The following is a 20075-nucleotide window of genomic DNA, read 5'->3' on the forward strand; positions in this document are numbered from 1 at the left end:
TATGTACAATGCCAAACCTTCAAGAAACTAAGAACCTAGATTCATAAAACATCTCCATAGCAAAATCAAAGTCAGTGTGGTAAGGGAAAATTGTAGGCCTACAGGACCTGTGAACGCCTTTGTGAAAACCCCAAAGAAAACACAAGCAAAGTCTAGGGCATCACACTCCAGGAGCCTTTCCCGAGAACCGGGGGGCCGGCCCCTTGCTCCCGCGCAGGAGCCTGTGTGGCTGGGGCGCCGCCTTGGGTCATGAGGTCCAGCCTGGTTGACCTCTGAATGCCTACCCCTGAATGCCTACTCCAGACTTGTCTGAAAAAGAGGTATAGACCCCTCTTGTGCTGTCTTTTTAAGTTGATTTCAAGGTACATTTTAATTTTTGTTGCTATTATAAAGGCATCTTTTTAAAAATTTCATTTTTGAACTTTATGTTGCCAGTATAAAAAAATGCAGCTTCTTTTTATGTATTTATCTTATACTCACTCATCTTGCTAAACTCTATTATTTAAATTATTTGTTTGAGGGCTGTTTGTGGATTCTTTGTAGACAATAGTATCTGCAAACAATGAGAGTTTTGTTTGGCTTTTTCCTTTCCTAGCTTTATACTTCCCATTTCTTCTTGTTTTATTGTGCTGGCTAAGGACACCAGAACAGAGTTTCACAGGAGCTATGCGGCAGGAACACTTATCTTGTTCCTGATTTTAAAGAGGATTTTTAAAAAACAACTCACTATTGAATCTATTTGCTGGTGGAGGTTTTATAGGTATTCTTTGTGAGGTTTAGGAAGCTTCTCTCTCTTCCGAGTCTAGGAGATTTTTGTTTGTTTCATCATGAATGAACACTGAATTGTGTTGAATCCTTTCTTTCCCCATCTATGAGATGAAAATGCGGCTTTTCTCCTTTAAACTGTTAGTGCTGAATATTAGGTAAGATAAAATTTGGCCAAGATAATACTAGCTTAAACATAAGAGGGGTCTATGCCTTTCTCGCAGACAAGTCTGGAGTAGGCATTCAGGGGTAGGCATTCAGAGGTCAACCAGGCTGGACCTCATGACCCAAGGCGGCGCCCCAGCCACACAGGCTCCTGCGCGCGAGCAAGGGGCCAGACCCCGGTTCTCGGGAAAGGCTCCTGGAGTGTGATGCCCTAGACTTTGCTTGTGTTTTTTTGGGGGTTTTCACAAACGCGTTCACAAGTCCTGTAGGCCTACAATTTTCCCTTACCACACTGACTTTGATTTTGCTATAGAGATGTTTTATGAATCCAGGTTCTTAGTTCCTTGAAGGTTTGGTGTTGTACATGTGAAAAATTCTTCATCTTGAGAGTCTTAATGAAAAATTTTAAAACGATTTCACATTTATAGCGAAGTTGCAACTAGAGTACACAGAATTTATTTTTTTCCCGAATGAATATTTTAGTGTTTCCTACAAACAAGGGCATCTTCCTACGTAACCACAATAGGACCATCAAAATCAGGAAATGAACATGTGTACATTACCATAATCTAGCCCTCAGGCCCCATTCAACTTTCTCCAGTTGTCCCAATAATGGCCTTTGTGGCCGAAGGATCCAGTTCAAAATCTCCTGTTATGTTGTGTTTCTTAGTCTCCTTCACATTGAAACAGTTTCTCAGTCCTTCCTTGACTTTCAGGATCGTGGTATTTTGAAGATTATAGGCCAGTTATTCTTGCCTTGCCCTCGTAGAATGCCCTTCAGTTTTGGTTGGTCTGATGTTCTCTCATGATTAGATTCAGGTTTTGAATCTTTAGCAGGAATATCACAGAAGTGACGCTGTGTTCTCAGTGCATCCTATCAGGCTGCACGTGATTTCAATTTGTCTCATTACTGGTGCTGTTTGATCACCTTGATTGTGTTTGCCAAGCTTCTGCACAGGAAGATTACTGCAGAAAATTATTCCTTTTCCATTTGTAATGAAAACGTATTTTTGTGGGTATTTTGAAATGATATAAATATCCTGTTCCCTGTCAAATTCTCCCTCCCTCCTCCTCTCCTTCCTTTCTCCCTGACAATTTGGACGCATGGTTTCTTATTTTATTCAGTGAATTATAACGTTACTATCATTATTTATTTTCATGTACAAAGTGTTCCAGATTAGACAGTGACTTCTGTGTCTTTTTGATATATCCCCATCCTTAAGTACTTCCTCACTTTCCAGAACAGAAGGCTCATCTTGTTCTTTTCCTGCCCCGAGAATAAGCCATTTCTAAAAGGAGCCCTGGATCTTTTTAGAAGCCAAGATCTAGATACTAGGGGTGCTCATCGCTATTGGGGTTTAATTCTCCCAGGTCTTCTCAGTGGAGACAGCTAAAAGCATATCCATCTGGGGGTGCCTGGATGGCTCAGTCAGTTAAGCATCCGACTCGATTTCTGCTCGGGTCATGATCTTACTAACCATGAGACTGAGCCCCGCATCAGACTCCGAGCTAACAGCGGAGTCTGTTAGCTTGGGATTCTCTCCTGTCTCTCTGCCCCACTTGCGTCCACACATGCACTCTCTCTCTCTCTCAAAATAAACATTTTTTAAAAAGCCTATCTATCTGGAAAACTGTGAGTTCACTCCACTCCCTCCAGTTCCACTCCAACACCACACAGCTAATTCTATATTTTTCTTTCCATATTTATGACCTTCTCCTCCAACAGTGAGAAACATGGCTTCCATGATACTGAGTATGTTTATTTATTTGAGATATAGAACCGATCTCTATAGCCACTGTGCCTTCCTTTGTGTGGACACCCTTCTCACCCTTTCTGTGTTCTGCTACCCCATCCAGGGCTAGTCCCTCATATGGGTCCAGAGGCCTGGCAATGGGAAGTAAATGTTAACATTTGTTGAACCGATTCACGCAATGCTCAGTCTTTCTTTAGTAACCCTCACCAAGAAATTCAAGGCTTATTCTACCAAAATCTCCTTTAATTTTGAATTGTCAATGAAAAAGAGACCATTTGTTTTCATGCCTGGGAAGATAATTTTTTCTTTTTGCTTTTTCTTTTATTCCAGTATAGTTAATGTGCAGTGTTATATTAGTTTCAGGTATGCAATTTAGTGATTCAACAGTGCTATATATTACTCGGGGCTCATCACAATAAGTGTATTCTTTTTTAAAAAACATTTCTTTTTAATGTTTATTTATTTTTGAGAGAGAGAGAGAGAGAGAGAGAGAGAGAGAGAGAGAGAGAGAGCCTGAGTGGGGGAGGGGCAAAGCGAGAAAGGGAGGGAGACACAGAATCCGAAGCAGGCTCCAGGCTCTGAACCGTCAGCACAGAACCTGATGCGGGCGCAAATGCACAAACCGTGAGATCATGACCGGAACCGAAGTCAGATGCTCCACCGACTGAGCCACCCAGGCGCCCTGCGATAAGTGTATTCTTGATCAACCGGGAGGAGAATTTTAAAAATAATGTCAAATGGGGAAAACACACAGTTAAAACTCCCCTTAGAAATCTCATACCCTCAGAAACATTGCTGGACTCCTGATTTGAGACCCTTTTCCTCAGCTGCATGCTATTCTTCCATATCTTGGTGAGCAGCGTGCACTACGGTGGGTTACCCGTTCTTGATAACTATGAATTGTGGCGAAGCACATTAGCTTCTCATCTTTTCTGCAGGTTTCTTTCTCTTTTCACCATCTTTGTCCCCTGTATATTAAGCTTGATTCTGCCACTGGCTTGCTGGGCCTCAATTTTCTCCTCAGGAAAATAGAGGGAGGGTCGAATGTAGATTTTAAGGCCCTCCTGGCTTTGCCTTCTCCTACCTCCCATCTCTGCCGTCTCTCTTTTTGCTCCCTGTCTACTTAGCATATACTCTTTCCCTTCTGCCTCTGATTCTCTTAGAATTTCTCTTTCTCTTTCTGTGACTTTAGTCTTTGCTGTGACTCTGAATATCTACCTCCTATCTTAATTTTTCTTCCTTGAATCTCTTTCTTTTTTTTTTTTTAATGTTTTAACATTTTATTTATTTATTTTTGAGAGAGACAGAGACAGCATGAGTGGGGAGGGGCAGAGAGAGGGAGGGAGAGGGAGAGAATTCCAAGCAAGCTCCACACTGTCAGCACAGAGCCCAACGTGGGACTCGAACCCGTGAAACTGTGAGATCACAACCTGAGCTGAAACCGAGTCAGATGCTCAACTGACTCAGCCACCCAGGCACCCCTCTTGAATCCATTTCTTTCTCCTTCTTCCTTTCTCTGTTTCTAGTGCTTCCAACTCTACAGTTAGAACTATAGACTCTGTCCCTCTCTGCCCTGCTCTCTGGCTTTCTACCTCTTCCTTGTCTGTGACAACTTTGTTCTGAATTCTGTTTCTCTTTCTGATCACTGATCCCCAGTTCCCTGCCCCACTTTGTTTTCTCAGCCTATTTCTGAACCAGTGTTTCTGGGTCCCCCCCCCTTCCTTGTCCCTGCCCAGAGTCCCCTTTCCCATCCATGCCCTGGCCTGGGGCTGGGAGCTAGGTGCCACTGCCACGCGGCCCCTACCAGAGCCAGGCTCCTCCCTGTAATGGAAACAGCAGCTGTGAGGCTGGCCCCAGCGGGCATGTTGGGCCCTGTTGGCTGCCTTTGTCTCAAAGAAGGCTCATAAAGTCTCACACAGCACTCAGAGAGGACGTCCAATCCTGTCACAGCCCAGACCCAGATAGTGGGCATCGACTGCACAAGCAATCCCCAACTATATGCATGCACGCACATACACACACACACACACACACACACACAAGCACAGCTGGGCATGAGCACTGGCAGTCTTTTCTCATCAGGAACTGCTGCTGGCACTCAGGTTCTTGTAAACAGTGTTTCCTCTCTTTGAAGTCTACTCTGGCCTTAATTGCAAGTTTCCAGTCCTTGGAATGTTCTCCTTGTAGGCATGGAGCAAGACTCAGTAGGGAGAGAGAATTCTGACTTATCCGAGGGTTAGGATCTGGCTTGATTACCATCAAACCCGCAGGGATTTCACCTTGCAGTCCGGACCTGTGCTTTCCAGAATCCAGACCTCACAGACGTTTACTGAGCATCTCCCTACCCGTGCCAGGGGCACCTGCCACCCCACACAAGCCTCACGGCAGTCTCGGGAGGCAGGTGCAAATGTCCTCCGTTTCACGGGTGAGGAGGCTTAGGCTCCCAAGGTCACAGGCCCATCAGGAAGAGTTTTCAACCCCGTACAAGTCTAGCCTGCTCACTCTGTCCTCCACCCACTGTGACAACCCGAGGATGCTAATGTGGCAGTGGGAAGAGAAGCCAAGAGACCCTTCGAAGCAGACCTGGACGGATGGTTCTAGTCCTGGAGAAGACACAACAGAAATAAAGTCAGATCTGCTATCCCAGAAGCTGCCATGGTATTGTTGGATTTCTGACCCCAAAGGTTGGAGATCTGCATTTTAGGAGGGAAGGAGTGTGACCGTCAGGGCTGGGGACAGGCCACATCACATGTAGTGTGTCCTTAAAGGAAGCAAAAAGTGCCCAAGAGGTGGGTGGGCTGAGATGTCAAGGTGGGAAGCAGCAGGCTGCCTGTTTGGAGGCAGCTGCTGGTGGTCTTCTAGCACAGGGAAGAGTGGCCTCCTTCCCGACTGGCTGCCCAGGACCCCTTGATATGTAGCCACAGGGGGCTCCTTAGGCCTCCGTGGCCTAGTGTCTGCTTTGTGCATTCAGTTCTGTTCCCAGCTCATGGTTAGTTCTACAGACACCGTGCCAGACCTGCCTCGTCTAGGGTCCTGAGCCCATGGACAATAACTTGATAGCAATTCAGGCTGCAAAATCTCAGCCTCACGCCCTCCAGGGCACTGGCAGGGGCCCATGTGACAAGCGTGGCTCACTTTCTCATCACATTGTGGGTTTTGGTCTTCTCGGTTCTCCCATCTGCTCCTCACCATTCGCTGCTGGCTCTTTGTCCACAGGCGGGTCTCCACCAAGCTGCCCTCTGTTGCTTCCGCGCTGCTCAATCAGTTTGCTGGAGATCGGGGTGAAACGGTGGCCCGTGGGCTCGACGTCCCGCACGCGCGTGAGGAGGGAGGGGCTGAGGTTGCCCAGGCCACAGGGTCCACTCCAAAGCGTTGTTCCCACCTCCTCAGGGGCTTCGCCCTCCACTAGGCTGCAGTCCTCCGCCTTCCCCACGAGCTTAGAACCGGGGCCCTGGCTTAGTGGTCCCGTCTCCTAGTATCAAAGATGGAGCTGGTACCGAGTGGGACATCAGAAAGTGTTGATGTCACGGGCGAATGAAGACGCGAGTCTCAACAAGCTGGATTCGCGAATAGGATGTGCCCAGAGGAGCTTTATCAGAAATGAATGCAAAGATCCCGCTCGAGCCCGGGGAGTTCTGCCACCCGGGAAGACGCAGACCCTCCAGGTGGCGGAGGCTGGCGGCTCTCCCTGACGAGCAGCACTGGGGGCTCCTGAAACCCGAGCCGGTCCTGGGCCGGGTGTGGTCCCACCCAGCTCTACCCTGGCCCGCAGCACCTTGGCGGCTTCTAGATGCTGCCTTACGAGAAGAAGAAGGGCAAAACAAAGCATCCCTGCTCTGCCTTGGGGTCCTGTCCCCAAAAGGGAGGCCTATCCTGCTCAAGCCGCTTTCAGAAATAGCACCGCAAGTGTGGACCACCTTCTTGCTCAAGACCAAGGCCACGGCCCAGGCTAGGGCACTGGCTTACCACTGGGAGCCCCCTTGCTGTTGTGTTCTGGCTGGACACTTCCTCAGCCTGGCAAGGCCGCTGGCTCCAGGGAAACATGGCATTGGTTTGCTGTTTATGTCTTTGAAGCCGTATAGAACCGGGCTTGGCTTTCTGCAGGGGACGGCCTGTTGACACAAGCCCAGTCTGAGGCAGGGTGAGCCAGGCCTGGTCCCTGCGATAAATCCCTGGCAGGGAGCAGGAGTGACCACAATACATAAAATAAATGCCAAAGGAAACACTCCTGAAATACCCGCCGAGATGGCAAATGCACACCCAGCTGCCAGAAGACGGGCAAGTCAAGTTCCACATGAAAGTCGTAATTTCCCAGGGCACCTGGGTGGCTCAGTCAGTTGAGCATCTGCCTTTGGCTCAGGTCATTATCTTGTGGCTCGTGGGTTCGAGACCCACGTCCGGCTGGGCTTGCTGCTGTCAGCATGGAGCCCATTTCAGATCCCTTGTCCTCCTCTCTCTGCTCCTCCCCCACTTGCACTCTCCCCCCAAAAACATTTAAAACAAAATCTTAATTTCCCACATTAATGAAGTGCACCTGGAGCTCCTAGGCTGGCTGTGAGGGGGGATCAGGTATCTACTCATCATGACAGGGTGGGCTTCCTTACCTCAGTGTCTCCAAGAATGTCCCTAGCCTCTGAGCAGCTTCCCGCCCCCAAGTCTTCCACACTCACGTAGAACTGTCTCTATTCCCCAGAACGGCTTTTATCCTAATACAACTCTCTATTTTCATAGAAATCTCCTTAGGATCCTTAGAGACCACCTCGTACTTGCTGGGTGGCCTCAGGGAGGGCAGACAAACCTCTCTGAGGTTTACGCATCCCCTAGAGTGCATCTCGTTTAGTCCCCAGGGCCAGCCTAGAAGGTACACGTATTTTGTGTATCATGTTACAAAAGGGAACCCCTCCGGGGTGTGAGGTACTCCCCAAGGTCCCCCTTACGGGAGGTGGACTCCTGGGTCTGACTCTAGCCTGTGCTCTTTGCTCCTCGCCCTGCACCCCTATGGACCCTGATGTCCTTCCCTCCGTCGCCACCCTGCCAGGGCTGCCGACAATATGCGGGCCAGGCCCTCTGTGGGCTACAGTGCCCTCCTGCAGGGCCAAGAAAGGCTCCTCTGCCAATTGTTGGAGCCTTGGTGCCCTCTGCTGGCTAAAGACTGAAATACCAGCCTGAGTCCACACCGGTACATTGTCTTTCGAAAGAACCCTTGTTTCTTCATCCATCCATCTGCGTCCATCCTTCCATTCACCCGCCCACCCCAGTTTTTCTGACGTCCTGCAGCATCACCCTCACTCCCAGGGGCCCCCTGAAGCACCCCCAGCTCGGGCTTTACACCTGGCTTTGCGTGGGCCTCAGTGACGAAGAGCAGGAGACGAGGAAGCCCCACACCGTGTGCCTCTTTCTTGCTTGTCACATCCATTGTATACTTCGTCCTCACGACAACCCTCAGGATTCCGAGGATACAATACAACACAACATACAACAATACGACACACACATATTATCTAGCTGGTAAGTGCCAGGCAGGGTCTTGGGGACCCAGGAATGAACAAGACAAGGGAGGTCTGTCCTATCTCACAGGAGTGTAATGGCTAAATAGATTATCACATGCCAAGCACCTAGAACAGTTCTAAACATAACGTGCACTGGGTGTTGGCTATTGTCATTATCCTGACTGTTGGCTATTTATTGGTACTTTACGTTTGGTGATGCTTCTTGACTCTCCAGGGCTGATGAAGACGATGGGGGGCAGCATTGTTCTGTGGGCAGAGTGGAGAACAGGGACGCAGGTATTGAGGCCGGAGGGAGGCTGGACAGAAGCCTTAACAGCCAAGCAGCCCCCCATCAGGGCAGCTGGCCCAGGGACAGTGAGTGGTTCACCAGTGGACGTGTGCAAGCAGGGGTAGAGATACCACAGGGCGTTCCTTCCCTGTGTGAGAGGCACAGAGACCACTTACAGCTTCTTCCTCAGCTGAAGGCTTCCATTTCTCCAGGGGGAACAGATGGAGTGGACCCTAACGCTCCTGTAGAGAGCACTCCCTCCCAAGGTGAAGAAGCACCGGGCCACCTCCTGCTAGCAACCCTGATGCCAGGCGACAAGCCCTCTGCTTGTGACTCAGTCTCCACCAGACCCTGGGAGACCAGTGAAGACCTTGCCAGCCTTCCCGGGAACTGCCTCCTGGTCCTAGACATGCCGCCACCCTTATAACTTGCTTCAGGCAAGCTGCCTGGCTGATGCCGCGTGCCACAGACACAAACCCTCCCTGCCGGCCTCTGCCCGAATTGCAGATTCACGAGCAACATAAGTGGCTGTTGTCATGGTAAGACTTTAAGTGTGAGGGTGTTTCCCAGCAGTAGATAATTAGAGCGTCACACCGCACTGTGCTGGTCTCCCCAAGAATTCAGAGATCATATGCTTATAGCATGTATGGATGCGTCTTGCATAAGCCAGGTCACTTTGTACAAGTGATATACCTTTCCCGAATCCTGTAAAATGGGCACAACAATAGTAACATCTTGAAAGTGCAAACGTACTTTCAACGGTAAGGTCTTGAAAATGTATTCTGTGTGCCTCCCCCACCCCCATACCAGCCCCTTGTCTTCAGGGTAAGATTTAAACTACTGAACCTGGTATTTGAGACCCTTTTTCATTCTGTCCCTCCAGCCTCATCCCCTGCCGTGTCCCCAGCCACAGGAAGTCTGCTGTTCTCACGCTCCCACGTCTCCAGACACTTGTCTATGCTGGTCCCACTGCTTCCAATGCCTTCCTATCCTACCCTCCTGGAGGACTGCTGTGGACACCCAAGACCTGGCCGGTGACACCTCCTCCTGGAGCCCTCCTTGCCTCTGCCCAAGAAGTTGGTCCCCTCTTCTAAGCTCCGTGTGCACCTTGCACTTTCTTCTATCAGGGCTGTTGTTGCCGCGGGACTTTGTCTCTGGAAGCAGACAGCAGACCACGGCCCCATCAGGCATGGAGGCCATTTCTGATCGCAGGGCTGGGCACTAAGGACAAACTAGTTAAAGACAGAGTTGGTCAGATGAGCCCTGGTGACAGCAGGGCCGGAAGGCTGTGGATCCTGGCAGACAGTGGGGTAGAATGTGTGGGGCCCTCACTGTGTGGGCCACAGTGAGCAGTGTTTCCTGAGGTCTCTGGATGCCCAGTGCGGGAGGTCCCAAGCCAGAAAGATGGACAGACTCCAGAAATAGCGTCTTCCAGATGAGTGGAGATTTGGGCCCAGGCCAGCGCATGAGCGGTGTGTGTTGACCCTGACCTTCTTTCTAGGCACGCAGCCAACATCTGGATGTACCTGCCGCACTCTGGTCTCTGCACATCTGCTTGTGTCGCTCCTTTCTCCCGAGGTGCCCCCTGTGATCTGCTCCTGGGCAAACCTCTCCTTCTTCAAGGCCTGGAAGAACCAAAGCTGTCTGCTCCTGACTCCCTTTGGGGAAAAATGGCTGCACCGGTGTCTTTCATCTGCCCGCCCAGATCAAGTCTTTACCCCTATCCACCTCTTTGGGCTCCAGGGGGCTGGCCTGTATGCACAACGTCAGCAGGGCCTCTTACCCTCTAGATTCCTCCCTGTAGGATGCTGCAGTCTGGCTGTGCCCTTTCACCTTTCGAGGCAGCTAGCTGTCTTCTGGGCTCCAGAAAACTCTCTCCTCCCTCTTCTTTGGGCCTGGGGAGGCAACAGTTCTACCATTAGCCTCGAGTTACTGCAACACTCTTTAAGGCACCCCTATCCTCAGCTTTACAATAGGGATAATCTCCTTGCTGAGGCAAACAGGATGAGTTCACGGCCTCTGGTAGTGTCACTGTGGCTCAGATGAACATTAGTGGCAGCACGGGTTGCAGTGCAGGTTGGAAGACCAGTCGGCACATCAAGTGTCCTTGGCACTTGGCCCAGTGGCAACAATACTAGTCATAAAGACGGGGGAGACACCCGGTTTCTTCCTACAGCCCAAGAGAAAATACATAGGAAATAAATGAAAACTTACGATCACATAATTGAGAAGATGCATGAGCCACGGGAGGCTTCCATGAGAGCTTGAAGGAACGAGCCTCTTAGGTCCTGTGACTACCAGAGAGATAGAGCAGGACCAAACCCAAGTTCTGGTGGTAAAGGCTGCAGGGTGACAGGATCCCCAGCCCAGGTGTCTTACATTGCACGTGGGGCACTAACAAGGAAGGAATGGCCATTGGGGAGACATGGTTGGGGCTGAGAATTTTTGACCTGCAAATTCCCCCAAACCTCCTTTGCCAGCCCCTCCCTCCATGTCAGAATGCACCCACTTCTCTGCACAAAAGCCTTTCGGAGGTCGAACCAGGAGGGGTCCTTCTGGAAGGTGATCCTTACGCTCCTGAGAACACACCCTCATTGTTCATGGCCCATAACTGGGGCTTAATCCCAGCATGGCATGGAGGAGAAATACAAAGCCTGTACCACAAGAAGATTGTCTATACAGTGAAATTCTTAGGAGACTTTGTCAAGGAGTGCCTGGGTGGCTCAGTCGGTTAAGTGTCCAACTTTGGCTCAGGTCATGATCTCACGGTTCGTGAGTTTGAGCTCCACATTGGGCTCTGCACTGACAGCTCAAGCCTGGAGCCTGCTTTAGATTCTCTGTCTCTCTTTCTCTCTGCCCCTCCCCTGCTGTCTCTGTCCCTCTCTCTCTCAAAAATAGATAAATAAACATTATATAAAAAGAAGACTTTGTCAATCTATATTGGCAGGAACCTGTGGGAGTGGATTACAAGGACATTAGACCCAGGGGAAGAATTATAAGGCTTGACAGGACCAAATTCACTGACAAATGCCCTAGCCTGGGATTTGGGGTTTCATTTTTTCATTTGATCACCTAGGAGTGGTTTTAATTGTCTCTAGTTTGCCTAACTGAAATTTGAACACGATGATGATCTCACTGGTTGAGGTGGAAATGCCAGAACTTCCTTAGAATTCCGTGTAGGAAAGAGTCTAAAGTCTCAGGAAAGTAAACATGTTGAAACAGATCTATTATACACAAGCTTCTCATACCCCTAGGAGAAGCTGGAGCACGCTCCCTTCACTAAAGTATGAGGAATTCACTCATGGCAGCAGGTGGTGGTGGCAGAGTGAACTCATATTCTTTTCTGTGAACAACTTCTATCCATTTAAGAAGCAGTTAATGACTTGCTCCTGGCCCTGGTAGAGATGGAAACAGACACATTACAGACACTCAGTGACTGTGCTACCAGAATTACAAGTGAACTGGGTGTTATCTGATGCACTGAACCATAATATTGACATGCACAGAACCACTCCTTAATAAAATGGAGGTGGCAGACATGACCAAGCAGGTGGCTGAGGCTCCCATGGTACCTACTCCTGTTTCTGCCACTTCTCCCTCAACCCACACCCATGACCTTATTGGGAATTCCTTATTACCAGTTAGTGGAGGAGGAAAAAGTGGGCCTTGTTCAAGGGTGGATATCATGATACTCTGGCATTGGCCAGGAGTGGAAGCTACATTACAATCCCCAACCGAAGCTGGCTTTGAAATACAAGTGGTGAAGGGAAATCTCCCCAGTGGGCAGAACTTCAAAGGATCCCTCCGGTTGTCCATTTTGTGCAGAAGGAGAGATGGCCTGAGGTCTTAGTTCACTTTGACTCATGGGTAGTTGATAATGGGTCATCTGGATGGCCAAGGTCTTAGGCCATCCTAAGGATAGGAAAATTGGTGTGAATGAGGTATGTGGATGCATCTCTCAGAATAGGCACGGGGTGTGAATGCCCCACCAGAGGGGTATCTATGACAGAGGAAGTCTTCAATACTTAGGTGAACAAGATGAGCTGTGGCTATCAGCCAGCTGCTTTCCAGCCACCCCAAATGCTTGTTCAATGGGCCCACATCCAGAATGGCCACAAGAACCAGAATGGAGGCTGCGTGTGGGTTCCATAACACGGACTTCCATGGTTCATCTGACTATTGCCACAGCTCAGTGCCCAGCCTGCCAACAGCAGAGACCACACCAAATGCACAGACTGGCACAATTTCCTTGGGGGGAGGGATCAGCCAGCTACCTGTTATATCAGATCTCTCCCCTCACAGAGGAGGCAACCCTTTTTTCTACTCGCAGAGATAGGAATAGAACTATGCATAGATTTGCTTTCCTTGCCCAGTGCTTTTGCCAGAATTGTTATTCCTGCATTTGCAGGAGTGCCCTATATTACCATAGTGATAGTGTGTTCTACAACAATGATCTGACTAGGGGCACAGATGACTGCAGAGGAGCTGTAGCAGGTGGCTCACTGGTTTGGCTTCACCTCCCATCATCCAGAAGCATCTGGCTTGATGGACCTGTGGACTGGTCTGCTGAAGGTTCAGCTATAGAACGAGCTGGGAGACACTAGCTCGTACTCACAGGATGCAATATACACTTTATACTAATGGCCAAGTGTGTGGTCTTCCTGTAGACAGAATGAGCAGGTTGGGAACCAAAAAATGAAGAGGAGTGGCCTCTCGCTGGAAGAGTGTTTGCTGCCACCTGTGCCCGATCTTAGACTTGGCAGTTTGGGGCTCCCTGTGTCTAGGAGAGGAACAGCTCCACCAGAGAATGCAGTAATTCATCTTAGGAATTGGAATTTGAAACTGCCCCTTGACCATTTCGAGATCTTCATGACCCTGAATCAACAGGCAGAGAAGGAAGTCACACTATATAAGCCAAAGCGATGGGTCCCCATTGCTATGAGGAAATGTCATTGTTGCCTCACAGTGGAGCAGGGAGGACTGTGACTGGCACCCAGGACATTAACGGATGAGCCTGTCAGTCCTCCCTTGCCCAGAAGTCCCGGTCAATAATCCACGGAGCAACCCAGTAAAGAGCAGACCACTGAGGACTCAAGAGTTTTTAGGAATGAGGGTTTGGATCCCTATACCAGGTGGAGAAGCCCCACGTGAGGTGCTGTAAGAGGATGAGGGGGACATAGAATAATGGCAAATGGAGACAGCTCTGATAAGCACTGTGGTTTTTTTTGTTTTTTGTGTTTTATTTTATTATTTTTTTAGAGAGAAGAAGAGAGAGCATGCGTGCTCCCGCATGTGAGTGGGAGAGGGGCAGAGAGAAAGAGAGAGAATCTCAAGCAGGCTGCACACCCAGCACGAGCCTGATGTGGGGCTCAATTTCACAACACTGAGATCATGACATGAGCCAAAATCAAGAGTCAGACGCTAAACAGACTGAGCCACCCAAGTGCCCCTGATTAAGCACTTTAGATGACCAATCAGCTATGGAGATGGGGACTATAGCAGCCACGCGTTATGTAAATTGCTTCTTTTGTGCCCACTTTGTTACATAAAGGACACTAGTAGTGACTAATGTTTTTTTTTTACTGTTTATTTATTTATTTTTAAGAGAGGAGAGAGAGAGAGAGAGAGAGAGAGAGAGAGAGAGAGAGAGCATGAGCAGGGGAGGGGCAGAGAGAGAGAGAGAGGGGGAGACAGAGAATCCCAAGCGGGCCCCGCACAATCAGCACAGAGCCTAATGTGGGCTCAAACTCATGCACCCTGAGATCATGACCTGAGCTGAAGTCAAGTGTTGGATGCTCAAAAACTGAGCCCCCCAGGCGCCCCATGACTAATGTGTTAGTCTCAAGTGGTTGCAAGGTGAATTGACAGTACCTTGTTAATATGGTAGCCGATGAGACTTTGCATGTCTATCTTAGGGACAAGACTTCACTGGATGAAAGACAGGAGTGAATGCTGAGAGGCAAAGGGGTGGACTGTGCCACATACCTTCTCCTTGCCTGTCAGGTGATCTCCTCCCCTTGCCTACTCTGACCTGGGAGGCTGGCTTGCGTGGGAAACACCATCAAACCTCTATGCCTGCCGGCTTCTGCTTGGATTTGACCAAGGAGAGACCTGGAGGATCAAGAAGAGTGAGATCAAGATATTTGTTTCCATTGCTGCTTCCATGCAGGATTGTCTTGGGTTGGCTGTATCCCTCAACCAAAGGTCATTGCCCCCATCAAGGCAGCCTTCTCTCATAACTTTACCCTTCCCAGGTCTGGTAACTGTGCCCTCCCTTCCCTTTGGGGCCAAGAATGGTAGCAGCTCTGCTGCTGCTAACCCCAGTTTATAGCACAAGCTTTACATCCTTCTGTTAATAATTCTTTGGTAAATAAATCCTCCCGGGATTATCCCAATTTGCATGTGCCTCTGCTTCTAGCTGAGATCCTGACTGCCATAATCTTCTTTCTTTAAACATCCCCCTTTCCTGTCTCAAGGGCACTGAACACTTTCTGTTTTGAATCATGTGATCTGTATCTGCATCTAGTCAGTGCTCAGTAATGGTGATGATAGTGATTATTATTAGTAATGCTCATCATTTACCGAATGCTTTAACACTCACTCATAGCTTCCTAGTGAGGTAGATATTATAATAGTATCACTGTTTATTGATAAGGAAATTGAAGCTCAGAGAAGCTAAGTGACTTGCTTAGGGTCACTCAGAGAGTATTATGGTTGAGGATTTTAACTGAAGTCTGTGGAGCTCAGAGTTCCCTCCTGGTTACTGTTGCCAGGACGGGTTTATCCACTCTGAGATAGGAACTGTTTGTTCCTTCCATCCAAATACTGTCCCCAGTGATTGTTTATGTCCCCACGTGTCTAAAAGTAAACCTTCGTTTACTTGGAGCAAATCATCTTGTTGTCTTTGTTACATAGCAGATACCCCGCGTTGGAAAATCCTAGCAAGTCTGTATCTACCATCAGACCTTTAGTATGAGAATGACCTTCATGTGACCTTCCTAAGAGATTTTAGACTACAGAACAATGTCCTGCCCGGAGTATGGCAGGGAGTAAGAGGGAGATGATAGAAATTAGGGATGGAGTGTGGAGGGAAGGAAAGAAGATGGTTCTGGCTCTCCCCTTAGCAAAGTCATAAAGCAGATGATTACAATTTTCATAGGGAAGCTTGGGTTCTGGTTCTAGCCCTGACCCAGCTTGCTGCGGAATGAACTCTCCAAGGCTGTCAGTTTCTTTCACTATTATATGCTTAAGGTATAGTTCTAAGGTAGCCTTCACAGCTCCTACCTCCCTGTATTTGTGCCCTTGTATAATGTCTCCCTGTGAATGTGACTGGACCCGTGACTTCCTTTGAACCTATAGAATATAGTAAAGAATACGGTATGGTGTTACTCTGTTGATTAGGTTGTATTAGATTATGTTATGTTTTCTAAGACTTGCTAGCAGACTCGTTACTGGCTTTGAAGCGGCAAGCTCTCATGAATCCGACAGCCAACAATCTGAATGATTTTGGAAGCAGATCCTTCCCTAGTTGAGCCTCCAGATGAGAACTCAGCCTTGACCAATGTCCTGATTGTGGCCTGTGAGACCCTAACCTGGAGTCCTGCTAAGCTGCACTCACACCTATGACCCACAGAAACTGAGATAATACACATGTGTTGTTTTAAGTCACTAAGTTTGTGGTAATTTATCATACAACACAGAAAACTAACACAATGCATGATTTTTCAAAATGCTGGTTATATTTTTAAAAATTATTATACTGAATGCTAAAAATGATTTGGTGAAAGTTGTATACCTACATTGTTAATTGGTATGAACACTATTTTCTCTTATTATGAAAGTTCTTAAACACAAGCAAAAGTAGGAAGAAAAGTTACAATGAACCCAAGTACAACCATAGCCTAGATTCAAAAATTAAGATCTTTTCATATTTCATTCATCACTCGCCTTTTGTATAATAATTTCAAAATATATCCCAGACATCATGTCATTTCCCTCTACATAATTCAAGTATGCAGAGTTGAAAACAAATGACAAATTTCTTTACATAACCACCTTGCCATTATTTCACCTAAAAATCTTAAGAATAACCATGTATCAGCTAATGCTCAGGCAATATGCAAATGTCTCCAATTATCTAAAGAATATCTTGGCATTAATACATTACAATATGAAGCAATATGTAACATACCTTAAAGGTTTTGTTATTCTTTGATCTAGTATGGCTATTCCTGAGAGTTTATCGTAAAGAAAAAATTTAAAAGATGATAAAAGTGTGATATCTATTAAAGAATTATTCATAATGGTGGGAAATTGCAAGCAACTCAGATATATAGTATATAGATCAGGATACCCCCTGGAAAATAGAGTCCTCATCAGTACTTTCAGTAGTGGGAAGTTGGAGTGGGAGAGTGATTACAAAGGTGTTGGGATATGAAGCAGTTCAGAGATTGGCAACAGCAGGAAGTCTCTTCCACCCCTGGTCGGGGAGGGACAAAAAGAAGAAGGAGGTGGTAGTACTTAAGCCCAGACATTGGAGCCACATCAGGAGGGGTGTTTGATGAGGCTAGGACCAGAGAGGAGGCACAGCTATCATTGGGACACCTTCCACATGTGGGCGGTGGGGCGGGGGGGACATGTCTCCTGGCTTCTATTTTTCTCCTTCCCTCCAGTCTCCTGTCAGGGTCTCCTATTGGCTAAATCCAGCCAGAAAACAGTGGCAAGGGATGCTGGGAATGAAGTTTTCAGGATCTGCCCTTCTTGGGACAGAGGTCCCTCCCTAGTCTCCCAATTAGGAGCCCAGTCAGGTTTGGGAAGGTCAGGGAATGGAGCTGAGAGAGCAAACAGGCATAAGTCTGGCACAAAAACAAAGGCCCTAAAATCCGTCCAGGACAAGATTAAGGCCAAAAATATCCCCAAAAAAGGGGCTCCTGGGTGGCTCAATCGGTTAAACGTCTGACTTCAGCTCAGGTCATGATCTGGCAGTTCATGAGCTTGAGCCCTGCGCCGGGCTCTGTCCTGACAGTTCAGAGCCTGGAGCCTGTTTCAGATTCTGTGTCCCCCTCTCTCTCTCTGCCCCTCCCTTGCCCATGCTCTGCCTCTCTCTCTCAAAAATAAATAAACATAAAACAAAACAAAACAAAATAAAAATATCCAAAAAAAGATAATTACTAACTTGTGACACATCCACCCGGTGTGTTCCTTGACCATTGAAATTATAAACATGAAGATTGTGCAGCAGTATAGAAAATACTTATACTGAATTATAATACATTATTACCCCCCTTTACCTTTCTTTTTTTATATCACCTATCACTTTCTAAAATAAAAAATAAACCTAATTATTTATTATGTTTCTTTTTGGTTGAATCTCTACCCATGCTAGAAAGTTCGCTCTTGAAGGGGAAAGCAATTTTGCTTTTTTGGTTTGTTGATGTGTCTTAAGTGGGCAGTGCCTTTATTCATGTTAGCATGAATAGTGATGTGAAGAAAGCAAAATACAACACGCATTTTGCAAGGTTGTTGTAAGGGTTAAATTAGTTGAGATATATAGTTACTAGCACATAGTAAATACTTACTGTACTTAGTAACGGTTAATTTCACCCAGGTTGGAGAAAGCAGACAGAGAAGGAAGAGCTGAATATCCAGGGGACTGTGGTATCTATCTCCACAAAAGGCTTCATCCCAAAAAGGAAGATAGAAAAACCACCATTAGAATCCCAAAGAATCAATGTGGCGCGATGAGCAGAAATAGTTGGCCCTGCCACTTACTAGCTCTGTGCCCTTGGTCAGATGACCTAACCTCTCTGGGTAGTGTACTTTCCTTATCGATAAAATTGGAATAACAATAATACTGGATTTTCAGTAATGCTGGTTTCTTTAGTGTTTGCCCATCCTTCCTTCCTCCAGGGAGAACAAGCCTGGCCTGGAGCTGTCCGGAGTGCTGAAGACATCCTCCCTCCCTCAGCTCCTTTCTCCTTCCTTCTCTCCTTCCTTTCCCTGCTTGGCTCCCCAGAGCCCTACCATCTGAACAGATCGAATTTTCCAAGTGAACAGATCGAATTTTCCAAGTGGCTTCTTCAAGCCCCTGTTGGGGACAGGAAGGGAATGAGCCATATATGAAGCACTCCCTGGGCAGGAGTCCCAGGAACCTGACAGGCAGCAGGAGTGTTAACTGTAGGGGCTGTGGTGGGAATGAGGAATCTCCAGGCTAGAGTCTTCTTGGAGGGCTTGACATCTGAGGACACTGGTGCAGCAACCTTAGGACCTGCAAAGAGTCAGCCCCAATGAGACAGCATGGCAGGTGGGTCATCGGGGAGCTTGTCCTGAACAAAGGCAAGAAATCGGGTTGGGAGGTCAGCAAGATGACCTTTGGCTACAGGAGCTGAAGAGGTCCCAGCTCTAACAGAAATCCTCCACTCTCCTTCCTTGGGTTCCTATTACCATTTTAATTTTGCTCATTTGTCTGTTAACGTAACCACAGGCATCTTCATCTTTTTGGGTCAGGATACTATGAGTTGACTAATTCCATGAGCCTGGCTCTATGAGCCAAGCACCCTGTGCCTAATCATCGGCATCCATCTCCTAGAGCCTAAAAATACAAACGGTTTCCCCCAGGATGGGGTTGAATTAACCCACAGTGCCGGCACTGTTCACACGCTCCTGGGGGAAGGGCTGGGAGAGGGGACGTGGCCAACTTCAGAGACAAACACCACCCATTTCCTGATTTTTACTGACAGAACATCAGAGCTGATGGATCTTTGGAGACCTGCACAGCTAAACTAAGCCTTCCCTGTACATATGGGAAAACCAGGGCAGAGAAAGGGGTGTGGACCCTGTTCCACAAGTCAGCAGGAGAGCTGGAGCTAAAAGCAGCTCTGCCGGAGTCTTCCTTAAGTCCCTGTATGCCATCAGCTGGAGGGGTCCTGGGACACTGAGTGTGGCCAGCAGGACTGCAGGGGTCGAGGACCCTGCTGCTGTTTTGTGGGACTGAAGGAAGTCCATATGCCTTTCTGTACCTCAGTTTCCCCATCTGTACACAGGGGAGTTGGTTTAGATGTTCCATCTTCAAGGATCCTTCAGCTGTGGTGGTCTAGGTGTTTGATAAAAGGGTGATTTTTGTCTTTGGCTGGGAGGTAGGAAGCCAAGCTCCAGTCCCAACTCAGCCTTAACTTTTGGTGAGAACTCAGACACGTTGCTGTTCCCCCCAGAGTCAGTGTGCTTCTCTGAAAAAGAGGGTAAAAGCTCTCTTCTTGGGACCTCTGGGAAGACAAGGCAAAGCAGTGGATCACAGGTGATTTGGAAAGCACAAATGAGGGGGAGAGGTGCACGTACGCTTATGTTTCCAACCAGAAATGATCAGCTCTCTGTGAGCCCAGAACAAGCCCAGCTGTTCAGAGGGGTTCATCCTGAGCCCTGAGGGAGCGAAGAGACCACTTGGCGCATCATGGCAGAAGTGGAGGGAGGGCACAGAGCGCTCCTCAGAGGCTGGCAGGAGAGGGCCCTCCCCGAGTCGCCGAGCCCTGAGCTGGGAGAACCGTAGCATCACAGGCCTGAAGGGCTCAGCTTGGCCCGCCCTGCAAAAACTGGCTACTGTTACAGATAGGGAGACTG

The 20075-nt window shown here is 48.1% G+C and overlaps 1 protein-coding gene across 1 annotated transcript in view; it reads left to right on the forward strand.

Annotated features, from left to right (window-relative positions):
- Nucleotides 1–20075, forward strand: part of LOC102971963 (guanylate cyclase D-like) — a 108117-nt gene that overhangs the window by 51248 nt on the left and 36794 nt on the right. The gene's annotated exons all lie outside the window — the stretch shown is intronic.

The sequence above is a fragment of the Panthera tigris genome, chromosome D1 (assembly GCF_018350195.1).
Source record: "Panthera tigris isolate Pti1 chromosome D1, P.tigris_Pti1_mat1.1, whole genome shotgun sequence".
NCBI lineage: Eukaryota > Metazoa > Chordata > Mammalia > Carnivora > Felidae > Panthera > Panthera tigris.